The following is an 18,741-nucleotide window of genomic DNA, read 5'->3' on the forward strand; positions in this document are numbered from 1 at the left end:
GCCCTCCTTTTATGCTCCGGATCGAGATTTCCTATTTTCTCTGGGCTTCACGATACACTCTTCCATTCCCCAGCTGTCAAACTCAACCGTCATACTATTCGAGAGAAAAAAAAACTCATGACAGTGTGGTCTGTTCTCTAAGAAAGAAATGGATCGTGTATCATGACAGATCAGAACACCGGCCTATTGAGGTTTATGTCAAAAACAATAAGTCTGCTTCCTATCACCACACAACTGTGAAGGATTAGGGTCAGTGGCAAAGCGTGTTATGGCTATAGTATTATAACAGGGCTAAAAGTGGCTTTTAGAGGAAAGAGTTAACACTCAGGTTATGTTAGAGGAAAGGGTGAGGATTAGATTAAGCGTTTTCAGCAGTGGTTTATGCAAATGATCTTTGATATTTAGATGACTATAAGTGCCATTATGGCAAGTCTTTGAGGTCACTGTGTACTATTAACTGCAGTCAGGGATGACTTTACTTTGTATTACCCATTTGTGTCAATCCACTAAATATACAGTGATTGTGATTCATATTCTTGGTTGCAGTTAGCAGCATGTGGGTGATTGGTGAATTGGTTTTAGCGTTAGAATGGTGGGGCGGGGGGTGTTTTAGCAGATAGAGAGGCTGAACTGGGTTTGGCAGGACACTAGGGAATGTATTTGTATCTGGTCCCGACTGATGTGAGAAAACTGAACAGTGGCTGGTGTCACATAATCTGTTTTCTGCACAGCTTGCAGATTATATGGTTACAAATAGAGCTGCACTATATATTGTTTTAGCATCGATATCACAATGTGCACGTCCGCTGTAGCCACATCTCAAGTTCTGCAATGTTGATGCTGGGATTATAGTTGACCAGTAGTAGCAGTTATGAACACATGAGAAATTGTGGAGTCACTGAAGAGTTTAATCACAGAATGAAACAGAATGAAAGTTTATCGTTGCATTTTTAGGACATGTGTCCGTAAGCGTCCAGGCACAAATTGTACCCTTTTATTTATACAATGAAACTGTACAATGTTGTTTTACATTTATTCCACTTCTGCATATGAATACTGTTCTGTTCCCCAGAAAACTATAAAACACTGTTTGTTTCACGTTTATCGTTGCTCTATTATGTTTATTTATTCTTTTAATCCCAATCCTAACCATTATTTAATTACTGTTCATTTGTTTATTATATTTAATTTGCATGATTCACTCCCGTACAAAATCCTCACAATTAATTTAAATTATTATAAATGAATTTTAAATACAGTTATGAAAATAACATATATCTGTTATAGAGTTGAAGTCAGAATTATTAGCTCATCTATGAAATTATTATTTTTTCAAAAATGTTTCCCAAATGATGTTTAAGGGAGCAAGAACATTTTCTCAGTATGTCTGATAATGTTTTTTCTTCTGAAGAAATTCTTATTTGTTTTATTTCGGCTAGAATGAAAGCAGTTTTTTATTTTTTAAACACCATTTTTAAGTCAAAATTATTAGCCCCTTTGAGCTATCTATATTTTTTAATAGTCTACAGATTAAACCATCGTTATACATTCATTCATTCATTGTCTTTTCGGCTTAGTCCCTTTATTAGTTTTACACAGCGGATGTCCTTTCAGCTGCAACCCATCACTGGGAAACATACACACTCATACACTATGGTCAATTTTAGCCTTTAGACTTGTGGGGGAAAATAGAGCACCCAGAAGAAACCATGCAAACTCCACACAGAAATGCCAACTGACCCAGCTGAGGCTCGAACCAGTGACCTTCTTGCTGTGAGGCGAGTGTTCTTCCCACTGCGCCACCCCGTCACCCCATTGTTATGTGACTTAAGGTTCTTAATGACTCAAGGTTCTGTACTGTAAATATTGGCTAATATTAAACTATTCTGCTGCTCTTTTGCGTATTTTGTTGCATTTATATTGTCTTTGCCATTATATACTTTATTTCTCATTTAAAAGCATCCCTCTGCTGTAGAACTTTAAAGATGAAATCTATGTAAACATTTAAAATATATAAAATAATAAACATACATTCAAGCCTGAAATTATTCATATCCCTAACAAAATCTGACTTAAAGTTTTTGTTCAAATGTAAATAAAAGATGAGAAACATTTTCCCCCCACAATGATGCCTATTGTACATAATCTTTTTGGGAGAAACCTGTGTGATTTCCGGTCAAACAAACCAAAAAAAAAATAAAAATAAAACTTGCTGGTTGAATTAAACTAACTTTAAGCCTGGGGTATGAATAATTTGGGGCTTTGACTGTAAATAAAATGGATTTGTTAGCACACCACATCAGTTGCTTGTAGGCTTTGACTTGTATTGACCTTTTAGACTTACGAATCAACAAGAACCACTTTTTAGCTCAAAATGTTTGGCATCATTTCTGAATTCTCAGTTTCTCTGTGAAATATTGCACATTACGCAAATTAAATGCTGCAGATTCTGTTTCATGCTGTTTCAGCCATGCATTAGTCTCTTAGGCATTCTTGTCCCATTTTCATTTTCTGTCTCTCGCTTTCTTTCTTTTCTCCTCATTTTCTTTGCTTTTTTTCTCATCTCATCCCCTCTGGCTCTTTGTAGTAGGATTTATATTAGCGAGGCTCATCAGGGGAGAGTTTTAGGATAAACCGCTGTCGGGTCGTAGGGGAATTTTGGTTATAATAATAACACATTATCAGATTAATGAGTGAGACTGATGTCTAGTGGCCAGCTGCACTTGAATCTAGCGATCCAGGCCGATTTGGTTTCTCTCTGCCTCCACCCTCCTTTTGAAGGCAGGTGGGCCGGTTCTGATTTAAGGCTCAGAGGACGGGCGGAGAGCCACAGTGCAGCTGGCTACAACTCTGAGCCGCGATGTCTCCTTCTTCTAGTCAGCCAGAATACAAATCAGCCAAGAACACAGCTGAGGACTGAACATTTAGAGGGAAAAAGAGGCGCTTGAGTACAGGATGTCTTTAACTCTGGACTGGTGGAAGGAATGGTTTCTCTTCCCTCTGTGCTTGCGGTTTCTCTTCCATCTGCACTTGTATGTGTCTGCGCTCTTGTTCTCCAAGCAGAAGTGGATCAGGGTTTGGCCAGCTTCTGGATTCTTCTCTTGTCATCTGCAATGCAAAATGTGTTTTGTATTTTAATTTTTGCCAGAAATTCCCCCCTCTTTGATGGATTTTATAGTCCATTTATATTTTGTAAAATTTTATTCATTAACTCTTTAATTTGACTGTGGATAACTAAACAACACAACACAACACAAAAAAATTTTTTTTGTATTTTTGTCAGGATCAAAAATTATTCCAAGACCCAGGAAGATTCATGTTCAAAGGTTGAATGTTCTTGCAGCAAGGGAACAATTCAGAAGAAACACAAGAGATTCCCTTCTGGTTGCTAAAAGGGCAGTCCTTCGAGGATTTATAAAGGCATATACAAACAGATGATGAACTAAACACTCTTTTTATCACTGGTCTAATAAGTTTGATTGGAAGATGATGTTGATCATATACTCAACTCTTTGTCAGCACAATATTTCTGTCCTATTGATCATATACTCAGCTATTTTGTCATTCAACTGATTCTAAACTACAGTTGCGCATGTGATTATATCAAGATATACACGTTTATAACTTTAACTATTTAAAATTTTAAACTTCTTTTTTTTAAATACATACATATAAAGAGAAAATAGATAAAATATATGGAAATGTATCAGATTAATTCATCTAACAACTTTTATCTTTTTTTTTTTTTGGGACGCACTATGTATCTGCTTGTTAAGTAGGGCTGCACAATATTGGAAAAAAACATACTGTAAAGTGCAATATTTGTATTTTCTGCGATTTATATTGCGATATTTCACCAAATAACATTTATAGCTCTGTTTTGAAATAATTCATGCATTTAGGTTGAATGAGAAGTTTTTTTTAGAGGAGTGCATCTGCAGAAAATATAACAGAGTAATTACCAGCATAGATAAATACAGTAGAGCAACATTATAAATGAAAGAGTATAACATTATTCATGTACATATATATAAAATTATCAAACCAACAATATTTTTCATATATTATTCATTCATTCATTCAATCATTTTCTTTTCAGCTTAGTGCCTTTATTAATCTGGGGTTGGCACAGCGGAATGCAACTTATCGGGAAACATCCATACACACTCATTCACACACATACACTACAGACAATTTAGCCTACCCAATTCACCTATGGCACATGTTTTTTGGACTTGTTTACAAAGTTCAAAACATTTAAAAAGCAAAATTAGCAACATTTAAATCCATGCCTAATATCCGATGGCCAAAAAGGGATTCATTTGTTTTAATAAATTATTCAAATATTGGTATCTGTTATGCAGGAAGTCCAGAGACTGTTGTGTACACCATGAAATGTTATATAAAATTCAGTGTGTGATATGACATAAAAGTTGTCATAAACAAATATTTTCTCAGTTCAAATGAGTAGCAGCTTGGACCCGGAAACAGTAAATCATATTTGACGACTTAACGAGCGGATTTATTGGTATTTTATGTCATGCTTATTGGTCATAACATGATAATAAGCTGATATAGCACACATTTTTAAGTAATGTTCTTCTCTTCTCTTCTCTTCTCTTCTCTTCTCTTCTCTTCTCTTCTCTTCTCTTCTCTTCTCTTCTCTTCTCTTCTCTTCTCTTCTCTTCCCATTGTTTTTTAACTGCTTTAAAGGCCACAAATTAGCTCAGATATAAGGGCCAGTAGACACTGCAGCTGAAAATAGATTGTTGGTCGGTTTTACAAACAAAGCTTCATGGCAGTGCTGCCCACGCCACACTGACCCTCTGAACAAACATGCTCTGGCCCAAATGGCAGAGTTTATCTTCAGTTCTGTTTTCTTTCACTCACACTGTACTATCCTGCTTTGTAATGTCTTATCCCGAGGGGACAGGCATGCGCTGGTGACTATTATTGATGCTGGGACTCTTTTCCTGCCCCACCAGTAACTGCTGTGAGGGAGTTTACATGAACATGATGAACATATAACATGAACAACTTTTTCAGCTTAACAGTGATTTATGAAAGATAAAATAAAGTACATTTTTTCGTAACTTTTTTCACAAATTCAGATAAATTCCAGCTAAAACATGAAGCAATATACACTCACTTCAATATACGGTCACTTTATTAGGAACGACCTGTCCAACTGCTTTAACTTGGCATCAACAACATGAAAGCATATATCCATCCTGCCTTCTATCAATAGTTCAGGCTGCTGGTGGTGGTGTAATGGTGTGGGGGATATTTTCTTGGCACACTTTGGGCCCATTAGTACCAATTGAGCATCGTGTCAATGCCACAGCCTACCTGGGTATTGTTGTTGACCATGTCCATCCCTTTATGACCACAGTGTACCCATCTTCTGTTATGATGCAAGAATCATCTTCGACTTGTTTCTTGAAAATGACTATGAAATCACTCTACTCAAATGGCCTCCACTGTCACCAGATCCCAATCCATTAGAGCACCTTTGGGATGTAGTGGAACAGGAGATTCGCATCATGGATGTGCAGCCAACAAGTCTGCAGCAACTGCGTGATGCTATAATGTAAATATGGACCAAAACCTCTGAGGAGGTGTCTTGTTGAGTCTATGCCACGAAGGATTAGAGCAGTCCTGAAGGCAAGAGGAGGTCCAACCCGGTACAAGTAAGGTGTACCCAAGCGGCAACCTCCCGCTCTTCCTCAGGAAGCCAATACGGAAGTAACTAAAACTGCAATTCATCCAAAATTCCGCTAGTCCTGGCCGCTCCTGGCTCCAAAACAGAGCAAATTTCATTTGAGCCCACTGTTAGAATGGCCAACTTTACAGCAGAAAAAAAGGTGTTTACAGCCTGGTACAAAAAAAGATTTTGGTTAATACAGCTAATATTACCCTTCATGACAACTGTGAGGGGGGTGAATTTTTTTATAACTCATCCGTTTCCTTTATATTAAGTTATATTATATTAACTTTATACTTTATACTTTATATTAAGTTATATACTGCATCCAAAATGGTGAAAAGCCTTGGTGAAAAGCCTTGGAGTAACGATTGACGATTGATGACCAACTAAACTTCTCTGACCACATTTCTAGAACTGCTCGATCGTGCAGATTTGCACTCTATAACATCAGAAAGATCCGACCCTTCTTATCTGAACATGCAGCTCAACTCCTTGTTCAAGCTCTTGTTCTCTCTAAACTGGATTACTGCAACTCTCTACTAGCTGGGCTTCCAGCTAACTCTATCAAGCCTCTTCAACTGCTCCAGAATGCAGCAGCACGAGTTGTCTTCAATGAACCTAAACGAGCACATGTCACTCCGCTGCTAGTCCGTTTGCACTGGCTGCCAGTTGCTGCTCGCATCAAATTCAAAACTCTGATGTTTGCCTACAAAGTGACTTCTGGCCTAGCACCTTCTTATCTGCACTCACTTCTGCAGATCTATGTGCCCTCCAGAAACTTACGTTCTGTAAATGAACGTCGCCTCGTGGTTCCATCCCAAAGAGGGAAAAAATCACTTTCGCGAACGCTCACGCTCAATCTGCCCAGTTGGTGGAATGAACTCCCTAACTGCATCAGAACAGCAGAGTCACTCGCTATTTTCAAGAAACGACTAAAAACTCAACTATTTAGTCTCCACTTCACTTCCTAATCTGCAATTGCCTCTTTGAATATCACACTAACTGTACAAAAAAATAAAAAAATAAAAAAAATAAAAAAAAAAAAAAAAAATACTAATACTACTAATACTTCCCTTCTTAGACTTTACAGACCTGAAACTGGCCTTTAGTACTTATTCATTGTTGCTCTTAGTTGTGTAAATTGCTTCCTTGTCCTCATTTGTAAGTCGCTTTGGATAAAAGCGTCTGCTAAATGACTAAATGTAAATGTAAATATTAAGTTTGCATAATTAAGGGCGTGGCCACTTGATTGACAGCTAGGTCTTGTTGGTCGCCGTCACGTCACCTCAGCTAAATTCTGCAGATTAGCCACTGAACTCGGCATATTTATCGTATTTCTGTGTTGTTTTATGTGACTTTACACAGTCAACTGCCTTTTGGACTTGTTTCCTACAATTATTAGATGGCATGGCATGCTGAGTGAACTTAATTGTGCTCACAAACCATTCACGTGGCCTCCGTTTCCCATGTGAGTAAAGTTATATACTTATATACCATCTCTATACATGTATTTGTTATCATTTATCGTTTAAATTTATATTTAGAGCTGTAATGCACATCAGAATCTGACAAATTGATTAGCTGTGGGCTCTAGAACAGTCATCTGAAGCGTTGTCATACAGTGTTATGCTGGGTTTTATCAATAGTCTTACATTAACTTACACAGACTAAGTTATATCTGAAGTATTTGGAAGTAATTTGCGTTTCTTCCTGTTGAAAAACGTCATAAGAACAATGTTTAGTGGCTCAAAACACTTTATTGATATAGTATACAACCAAGCACAAGTGGTCAGAATACAAACAAGTCACAGGTGATAAAGTATTAAGCGTTCTCCCAAAGTAAGGTGTGTCTGAACCAGGTCCAAGCTAAATGCCTGCAGGTGTCTGTAGCTCCGCTCACTCTCCGCCTCTTTGCCCTTGTTTGGTATCCCGCCGTGGGTGTGATGACGCGCGAACAAAATGGCGACGGTTGGTCGCGCCTACTTGTGGCTTCTTTTGCGCTCTTTAGAAACCTATGGGTGACGTCACGGATACTACGTCCATATATTTTACAGTCTATGGGTGTACCTAATAAAGTGGCTGGTGAGTGTATGTGGAAATACAAAGTTGTTGTTTTTTTTTTGTAAATTAATGTGCACAGAAGTAGTCCTCATTACAGTGTGATTTAGTATACAAATCTGCATTTTATTTAATGAAACAAATTGTATTCATAAAAGTTCACATAATAAAGCTCAGTTCATTTTTATGACTTTATATTCTGTGATTCAATCCTGCATCTCAGAAATCATAAGGGCCACATAATTATTAACAACCTCTATTTTGGTCTACTGATGATCTGCATCATTGTTGTTGTGTGTTTCCTGGCTGACGTGTATTGTGACAGGAGTGGTGTCCCCAAAGGGAAAGTGTGTAAGCAGTCATGCTGTATCCTCAGACTACACAGCGGTTTGATGTTACAGTGTTGTACTAGGTGTAGTGTATCACTGATGAGGAAGGCCTTACTATCACTTACTATCTCTACAGACATATACAGGGTCTCAAGGTTAACATGTATAGACAGAATGGAACCACTCAAGTGAAATTAAGGGTTTAAAGAACCAAGCCATGATATGAATCCAGACAGTTGTACGCTAAATGCATCTTAAATGCGCTGCTGTCTGGATATGTTTTTGTGTCCTCAGTTAAACTTTAAACTGTCATCATCCATTTTTCGACTCTGCTTTTTTCTTCAGTAAGAAAAACCAGACACCCACACATCTCTGCTGTGCATTGCTCCTGACTGCCACTTTGCCATTGTGTTATCCGATAGGAAGGATCTCCCTTAGTGAGGCGTGAAATATTCCTGCTGATATGGAAAAAGAGGAGTGAGTGAGCGAGGGAGGGTGAAATGGAGGAGGAGGGGAACATCGCTCAAGGTGACCTTGTGTGTAGAACAAGAGATGATGTTTGATGTTGCAACATTCAGGACTCCCAAACCAATGAAAACACCGTTTAAAGCCATTTAGCTTACACACGTGACACAAAAATTATAAATTTAAAGAGATCGTTCACTCAAAAATGGCTGCACGGTGGCTCAGTAATTAATACTGTTGCTTCACAGCAAGAAGGTCGCTGATTTGAGTCTCGGATGGGTCAGTTAGCATTTTTTATGTGAAGTTTGCATGTTCTTCCCATGTTCACATGGGTTTCCTCTGGATGCTAAGGGTTTTCCCCAGTCCAAAGATGTGGTACAGGTGAATCGAAAAAACTAAATTATGTACGTATGAGTGTGTATGTGTGTTTCCCTGTACTGTGTTGCAGCTGGAAGGGCATTCGCTGTGTAAAACATACTGGATTTTGTCCTACTCCGAAAGTTAATGGTTACAGTTATTCAGCTTTTTTCAAAATATCTTCTTTGGTGCTCAACAAAATAAACCCATAAAGGTTTGAAAGCACTTAAGGGTGTGGAAATAGTGTGTACATTTTCATTTTTGAGTTATTTATTCATTAATTCGTTCATTTTCCTTCGGATTAGTTCCTTTATTCATCAGGGGTCACGACAGCGGAATGAACTGCCAACTTATCTAGCATATGTTTTACGCAGCGGATGCCCTTCCAGCTACAACCTATCTCTGGGAAACATCCATACACACTCATTCACACTCATACACTACAGACAATTTAGCCTACCCAATTCAGCTGTACAGCATGTCTTTGGACTGTGGGGGAAACCGGAGCACCCGGAGGAAACCCATGCGAACACAGGGAGAGCATGCAAACTCCCCACAGAAACTCCAACTGACCCAGCTGAGGCTCAAACCAGTGACCTTTTTGCTGTGAGGCAACAGCACTACCTACTGCGTCGCCTTCAACTGTATATATATTTTATATATATATATATATATTTAGATATTTATATATATTTTTTTAAACATACATAGATTCAAAGAGAACCACAGGTCAACAGGGAGATTGCATATAACTAGCTTCTGCTTTAAACTGGACTGAGGGAATATCTCATTTTAATATCTACCATTCAAAAATATACAGACAAATGTAAAATACAGTAAAACACCCTTCATCTGTTGAAACGCAACAATCTGATGGTGGTTGAGTTTGCAGATGGACATTAATGGAAGATCGCTTACAAGAACAGTTACAGCTCCGCCAGAGCCATCTGAAGCTCATATCCAAGCTTATTTTGCATTCACCACTAAACAACATTGAGCCTCGCTAGATTCTCCTGTTTGGGCATGTGTTCGTCATAAAACACTCACAGGACATTCATTTGGACAACTATGTGGATATATTACTTAGTTCACACAAAAATACACAAAGAGAGACTTTTACTTTCACTTCACCCATAGTTTGTGAAAGAACAGACTTGCGTGTACTAGTTGCAGACGCGATTATGAGGCTGTTTTGCGGCAAGTTTGAAGTAATCAATCGGAAAACAGGAGAAAGCGCATTACTTCGATCATTTTAATATGTCATATTAATGAAATCTAAAAATTATAGTATAATATTAAGAGTTATTCTTAAGCTATCTCGCGGCCCACCTGCAGGATCGCTAAAGCCTAGTTCACACTACAGGATTTTAAACATCAGCAGATCGCTGTGCCGTTCACACTACATGACTTGACTTTGTGTCTTTTAATCTCTGTGGTGTTCACACTACGCAACACTCTGTAAATGATCCAGAGAGTGGGGTCACACACTACATGATCTGACAACAACTCATTCCCCATCAGCTCATTCAAGCTACCAAACCACAGCCAATGAAATTTTGAGGGAGGAGTCGTCAGAAAAGCTGAACACTATTGGCTGCTTGTGTGCTGATTACATCACTGACAGCGTTTCAAGCTTTGGAGAAAGCATTTAAAAACATCGTCAAATCAGCTGATTTATCAGCGGAGTAATCACTCATCTGCAAGGTTCCAGTGGATAGATACACAGAGAGTTTTTAATTTTTGTAATATTATAACTGTTTGAAATAAAACTAACAAATAACACCCTGCCGTTTTCTAACTATAAGTGTATTTCTTTCTGACATTGTTATTTTTTTTATTACAAAACAGTAAAGAACTGAGCATTTCTGCCTTAAATTACCATATTGGTTAAAATGACTGCATGCATGTCTGATACTTTTCGCTGTGACTTTAAATATGTGTGCATTTTCTTGCCTAGCAACTTCCTGCTAACATAAACAAAACTTTCTGATGGCAAAAACATTAATTTACTTCAGATATCTTACAAAACAGCATATTCTATGCTGTAAAATAGCTCCTGTTGGAAAGTGAAAATGAAAGCCAAGACCTTTGCATGTTCTAGTATCCTAACTACATATTTATAGGCTGTATTACCAAATAAAAGATATTTTTAGGGTAATGGTGTCATTAAATATGATGCCAGACATTCAAAGCTTAATTTTAATATCTCAATAATAGCTTTGAATGTAAATATGTTGTGACAAAATGGCGTTTTATATGAGAACGGTCAGAATGAGCAGTATGGTAATTCTAATAGTTACAGAATTCTAGTTCCACTGTTAATAGCCTACTCTCATGTCTGTGCTAACGCAGAATGAAGCGAGTGCGTTGATGCCCATTCTGACCAATCACAGATGTTTCTGCTGAGCTCCTGAACACACAGCCATTCAGCTCATGCTGATATGCTCTCTCATTGGCTGCAGCTCGTCACTAAATCTGACCACACGTGGGGTTGAGTCGGCCGACTGCTCTGAAATATTTAGCATGCTGAATGTTGGATTTCCGTTTGCGCGGTGTTGGCGACGCGTCAGCGAGCCTCGTTGATGCGTTGTTCTGTAGTTCACACATAAAGAGCGGCGACCGCCGAGCACCCGCAGATTTCTTCCAGATCACAGCCCGATCTGTCGGCGAGCTCGTTAACTTCCAAATCGGGCTCAAATCAGGCTTAAAATCCTCTAGTGTGAACTAGGCATAGGGCCCACCGGTTGAGAATCCCTGCATTAAATGCTTGTTTTGCATTAAAAACTTGTTGTTACTGTATACTGTCAACAAAAACAGCTTCTCAGTAGCGAGATTTGAGATTAAAAGAAAAACGTTTTGGGGTAGGAACTACTTTGTTTTTCCAGACACCCCCTTCCGGTAGCTACTGTGTTCCCTTAGATAGCTTTGGCCTGGCTTTGAACCTTTACTTCTTCATCTGTTTCTGTTTACTCCCTGTTGACACTCATTAGCATTTCCCTTCAGGGCTATTCCATCCTACTGGTGGACTGTCAGTCAAGCCACTCACATTTTACTGTGACCTGCTGTGTGTGTGTGTGTGTGTGTGTGTGTGTGTGTGTGTGTGTGTGTGTGTGTGTGTGTGTGTTTGGATGGTTACCTCTGAAGCAATGGCATTCTCATTGACCTGATGAAAATAAGGAATTCAGTGGATAGGAAAGGCTTTATTTTACCCACACAAATTAAATATTCCACTGACATTTTGCTTTTTAATTTGTTTTTGACCTTGCAAGTCGTTTTATTCTTTCATTCTTTCAATAATGGTGCACGTTGCCATCATAAATTTAAATGTGGCTTCCTTTTCTGATTCTGTTCAATACTTTCTTCTTATTCCCAATCACGCAAAGACAATAAATCGACTGTAAAAAGAAGCCTTGATGTCTAATTTTATACAGGCAAATGGGTAAAATATTCGGTTGTGACGATATCTGTATTGTTCTCCAGCACAAAGCCTGAATGGGAGACCTATTTTACATTACATTCTACCCTGCCCACACTCCAGTATCACAAATCTTTGGGTTTTATGTGTGCTTTGGCTCCAGATTGGAGCAATTACCGGGACGTGCCCCCCCCATCTTACACACACACTGCTACACACACTCCAGCACTTGCCGTGTGCCAATGTGGCCACCCAGAGCTATTTAAACTTCCTAATTATAAGGCGGATTACTGACCCAAGAGAGCTCTAATTATTGGTGCTAATTTTGGGTCATCAGACACCATTTTGACGTGATTGTGGTAACTCAGTTACATGTTAGAAGAATGATGCTCTACAGTAAAATCTGCCTTACTGTCTATTGCATACATAGGCAACTGGCTTTTTAGGCAGAATAAGGGAAATTGTGATACCTCAAAACGGATTTGAAATGCTCAACATGTGATATAAGTATGTGAAACAAGTTTGTTTCTAGTTGTTTCTAGAAATTGTTTCTTATTAGATTTAATTACTTTTGCTGATACTGGTTTGCTCTATATGAAATTTATTTGTTCATAATTTTGAATTAATTCTATTCAAGAGCATCTCAGGATTGGTTTAGACTTAGACTGTGTCCGCAGGAAGACAGAGCTTTCCCTGTCCAATCTATATTTGCTTTGTCCCAAAAAGAATATTCATCTTAATTGGATAGTATAATAGAGAGTATTGACAGGAATGCATGAGGAGTAGAGAGAAGGGAAGGATCTGCAAAAGACCCTGAGGCTGGAATTGAACTTGGGTCACCATGAGCACTGTAGTGCAACGTGTCGTCACATTAACCACAAGGCTATTGGCGCCAAGCGAGGTGATATTTTAAGTGTGGCTGTGACACATTCAGGGTGTGCTCAGACTTGGTAGGTTTGGTAACTCTAGTGTGATTCCTTTGGTTAATTTGTGTTAACAACTCCATCTGATCCTTGACATGCTCCAAACTGTCTACTACCTTCAACCACAATACGGTATGAGTGCAGCCAAAGATTATAGAATACACAAGACATGTCACTCACATAGTTTTGTAATGGGGAAATGTGTAACAGTCAATATGGCGTATGAAGCCCTGCCTTCTAGTACAGGAGCAAGTGATCGATTGCTATAGACTGACGTTTCTCCAGGACCAGACTACTCGAAAACCCACAAACTTGTAAAAAAATCGTACACTGTCACAGATTTGCCATTAAGACCAAGTTGGGAATTACTTCAGGAGACCTGCGTCAACAGATAAGGCATTATTCAGAGGATGATAATGTGTAACACAGCCATAAATGAGGTTTGTGCCGTGGTTTTGTTCCTTTTGAGTGCTCATGCGCATTAGCGTGGGCAACCTGAAAAAAAAATGGCAATTTTGTTTGATTTGAAGGTTTAGAAATAAAACTTAAAAAACAGTTGATGTTTAATTTAATTGGTTAATCCAAATATGAAATGTAATTGCAAGCTTGGCAATCAGTTTTGGAGAATTTGATGTTTCCCCATTTAAACAGAATACCTGAGCATACTGCCAGACAGGCGTTTCAAAGATTGCTCCAGTAAGTTAAATGACCAACACAGGCTCATTGTGGATACGCACCCCTGTCTATATTTCTGGAGAGCGTAAATTATGTAGCCAAAGGTACAACTGGCTGGATTTTGTCTTTAGAATGAATGCTACGGATGACGCCACTAACAGTTTCTGTTCCTTTTCTTGCTACTGCTGACCGCTTACTTTCATGTGGACAGCATTTTCTTTGTTACCAGTTTTCCCAGTAGCTGGCCACATACGTCGTTGGACTTGAGATGCAAAGTAGAGTTGACCGTGCTGATGGGTTTCAAGTCCGACAAAGAATGGTTCCAGTAGCTAGATAAAATGAAAAATAAATAAACAACAGGCTAAAAACATGATGAAATCACATGGCCACAATGGGTTTTTCTCAGTTTTTCTAGCTTTTTCTAGATTGCTTTTGAAAACACTATTGGTTGGGTTTTAGGAAAGGGGTGTAAGTTAGTCAACTGCAAGCTGACCTGGTTGGTTGAAGTGAATATAAAGAGAAATTTTCGTCCTCTAGTGAATTTGCAAAAACAAAAACTGCAAGCAGACGTAGCTCCTGTTACGTATTTCGCTGTTCCCAGAAATGTAGACCTGGGGGTACATATCTGGGTACATAAATGAGCCTGGGTTGGAAATGACTTGCCTTAAAGGGACTTTGATGCAGCATAGTTCAAACACAACAAATGAAGCAAACTTATAAAGTCACAAGATTAGATCATAAAAGGACAGAAGTATCATTATAGTTAAAATGTTGACCACAGCTTCAGGTCATATAGGTCATCTATGTCTCTGGTTGAAGTATTTTTAGCACCTTTTGGACTCCTTTACACATTTTATGTTCTTCATATGTTCTTTTAATCATGCAATTACTTTGACAGAGACAGTGAGCATGATGTTAGCCTGAAACTTAGCATTGTTTTTGGATGTTTTGTAGCATTGCATATAATTTTCTTTTTTTAATCCAGACCCAGAAACTACAAGAACACACTCTAAAATACTGCATACTCTTTGTGTATAGTTCAGTTGTAATCTATACTACTGTTCAAAAGTTTGGAGTCAGTAAGTTTTGCTTTTAGTTACTTAAATACTCAATTTAATAGTCTGTTTTATTTATTTGTTTTTAGTTGTTTTTATATTGAGTTTAGCCTTTTTGGGGTACATTTTTGAAAGGGTCACGTTAAGGTCATGTTTAATTTTCCATTACTCTACCACGAGTCATTACGTCACTGTCAAACATTGTGTTTCATCCAGCCACGACTTCAATGGGCAAAAACAACTAAACAAATAATAGTGTTCATGATAGATCGCCATGCTTATCACATAGTTGTACATTTGTAGATATTGATTAGCTGGAGCCATGTACTGGATATGTGTGCTCCTGACATATTTTTCCCAAGATCCACTTTATAAATGAATCTCCATTGCAGTTTAATAAGGAATCGTAACAGATGTAACTTTAGTCAAAAGCTCAATTAAAATCAAAATAAGAAACGTCCTCCTCACTTGGGTCTAGATACATCAAGACACTTTCCGTGCACTCAGTGAGTTTTAAATAGCTCTACCAGTCTTTTCAAAAGGATAAGATATTTAAGGGCTTATGAAAATAACTCTGGAGGAACTTTACAAGATATTTGAAGTCACGGCTTATGCACTTCTTTTTGTACTTAGTGCAGCATTTTTATTATTGCTATCTCAGATGTCCCAGTACTGTCATTCGCACTTTAAAATTCCACCACCATTATCATTGCAGGTATTGTTTTATTTTCACGATTGGTTTTAAATGTTTTTTTATGTTGCATTATTTAGTTAATGCTCATGGAAACAGTCATAGCTTTTTGTGTAGCTCACTGAATTGATATTGACATTGAGGTTTCTGTATTCATAGCCAGGCACATGAGCTGTCGATAGCCCATTAACTATATTTTTGTTGCATGCAGACTTCCATTCAAGTCTTTGGTTGGAGAAAATGAGCGTCAAATGACTCCATTTAGTACATAGAAAAATTTAAAAATAGGAATATAGTGAGACAATGGCACTTTTCTACCAGACATTATTTACATTCAGGTCATTTTAAGACCTAAATACTTTGTTGACTCTAAATAATCATTTTAAACTCCTAAATTATGAATTATACTTGTGGCCATTTAGTGTATATGTTCACAAAAAAAGTTTTTTTTTTTTTTCTCAAAAGATATTTATATTCTAAATAGCCCAAATCTTAAAAGAATTGTTTTAAATGGAAGATGTATCAGGGCTGTGCAGTTAAATGAAACCAAATCGCAATCACTAATTGCAAGAGGCTGCGATATGAAATTACATATATATATGTATTATTTAATTTCCCCCTCCCAGAGCAAATGCGAGACTGCTGTCTGTGTGTGAAAGTCTTACTAGACAATTAAGTGAACACACTTTTGTTCTGCCCAATCAGTATTGCGCTACCAAACTGGGCGTAACGGCGACAATAAAAAACTAACAAACCGGAAAGTGCTGACAAGTGATTGCCTCTGCCACTTCAGAAGCATTAATAGACGAATATCAAAGAAAAACAGGTCATCGGTAACATGAGGATATTTTGGTTTCAAAGACACAGACAAAACAAAAACAGGTCATTTGTAAGAGCTGGCATAGAATTGTTGCCACAGAAGGAGGAAATACAATAACCAGCACATAAACAGCACCACAGGCTTTGAGGTGAAATAAGGAGCCTCTTGCTAAAAAGTAAACTGAAAGTATTGCCAGTGACACTCAATCTAGTTGCAAGCAACAGCAAATTACAATTTCAGAGTTGTTTCAGCCATATTAGTTTGTTGAGTGTTCTGTATTTTTATTATAATGATTATTTTTGTTTGGATAATAAGCTACACTATCTCCCTAATTTAAGTTTAACTTGTTTTTTAGAAAGGTAAAGTCATGTTAACTGTTTACTGTTTGGTCAAGAGAAAAAAAATGTGTTTCATTTCTGAATATTTAGAAACAAATGTGAATAAAGTTTAAGTAAGTGATTTTTTTTTTCAGTTCCTTTTTTAACTAGCACTCACTGCAAGCCATTTTAGCAGTAAGAAGCTACGATACAGATTATTGAGCTGAAGCTTGACTATAAAATTAAATCACAATCGAAATCGCAATATCTGTCATAAAAATCGAAATTAGATATTTTGCCCAAATCGCACACTTGCTGCCGTCTCTGGAGCTCTCTCCCGATAGCACTGAGAACTCTGGGAAAGGTGCTATATAAATAAACCTTTACTTACTTACTTTACTTACTTTCGTTAAATTTATGTTGTTTCTTTTTAACACTTTGTAGTATTTTACTATATAAATATATATCTGTACTGCCATTCTTGCTTTGTTATACTAACATTTGGGAAGAAATAAAAAAATATATATAATTATAAAAAAGAAATTAATATTCTTAAAAGGAAACATACAATAAACTGAATTGAAGTGATATTGAGGATAAGTAAAGATTATTATGTCACAAAAGTTTTTTTTTAATATTAAATAAATGCTGCCTTTTTAAACTTCCCATTGAACAAAACCAAAAATATGAACAGGTTTTCACTAAAAATGTAAGCAGCACAAATGATTTTAACATTAATAAGTATGTTTGAGAAATTGCTAAAAAAAATTAACAATTATATTTTAATAGAATGAATTATTAAGAAATTAGTGCTGGGCAAAACTTAATCTTGATTAATCACATTCAAATTAAAAGTTTGTTTTGACGTAACACGTGTACGTGTATATTTATTATGTATATATAAATACACACATGCATGCATATATTTGAAAAGATTTTTATTTATATTCAGATGTAAAATATAGATGTACATGATGCAAATTAAATATAAATTTAAATATCTCTTTAACAAAACTGTTTTGCATGGTTTTGTTTCTATGTATGTGTATCACATATTCATAATAAATAAATATAACACACACATACTGTTGAAGTCAAAATTTTTAGCCCTTCTGTGAATTTGTTTATCTTTTTTTAAATATTTCCTGAATGATGTTTACAGGGCAAGGAAATGTCCACATTAATTCCTATAATATTGTTTATTCTGGATAGAGTGTTATTTGTTTTATTTCAGCTAGAATAAAAGCAGTTTTAATTTTTTTTACTTTTATTTTGGATGTGATTAAAATATAAACACAAATATAAAAACTCATTTTAAAATGTAATTATATTTCATAATATTTTTTTTGTGATTAAATAATACAGTGCTAAGCTAAAAGACTTTAAAATATTTTTAAAATCTTAACGACCTTATGCTTTTGTTTTTATATGAGTGTGTGTGCGTGTTTGTGTCTAAAAAATGTCTAAAACGTCATTGCTATGAGCTATAAAAAGGGAGCAACAAAGATGTAGACAGAGATGACGGGGAGACACTCTCTCTGCAGGGGTCAGACTGCTGGAGCCTTTCCTCTCTCTCTCTCCTGGGGACAGGGAAAGTAATAAGCTTCAGGAATGGCACGGTGCCCTTAGGAATGCAGGAGCAACATGCATCCTGTCAGAACACTCAGGATTTATGATGGTTATTAAAGAATTCAATTATCAACCTATTGGTGGTGGTGAGTGTGTGAGTGTTTATGCTGTGTGTGCGTTTGTAGGTGTGCTTTATTGCAGTGTGTAGTAAAGGATAGTTTGTGTGTTGATGGCGTATGACAGTTCTCTACTCACCTTGATATACTGTCCTATAAGAGGTGACCAATCACAGTAGCCGAACAACTTATATTGTATGTCACACGGCCCTCTCAGGACTCCATTCTGCCCCAAATTGTCATG

General features: G+C 37.1%; 1 protein-coding gene across 2 annotated transcripts in view; it reads left to right on the forward strand.

The window, feature by feature from the left end:
- The window catches only part of bcr (BCR activator of RhoGEF and GTPase), a 117,752-nt gene that overhangs the window by 13,218 nt on the left and 85,793 nt on the right, over window positions 1–18,741 (forward strand). The gene's annotated exons all lie outside the window — the stretch shown is intronic.

This window comes from Danio rerio, chromosome 21 (genome assembly GCF_052040795.2).
Source record: "Danio rerio strain M-AB ecotype USA chromosome 21, GRCz13ab, whole genome shotgun sequence".
Lineage (NCBI taxonomy): Eukaryota > Metazoa > Chordata > Actinopteri > Cypriniformes > Danionidae > Danio > Danio rerio.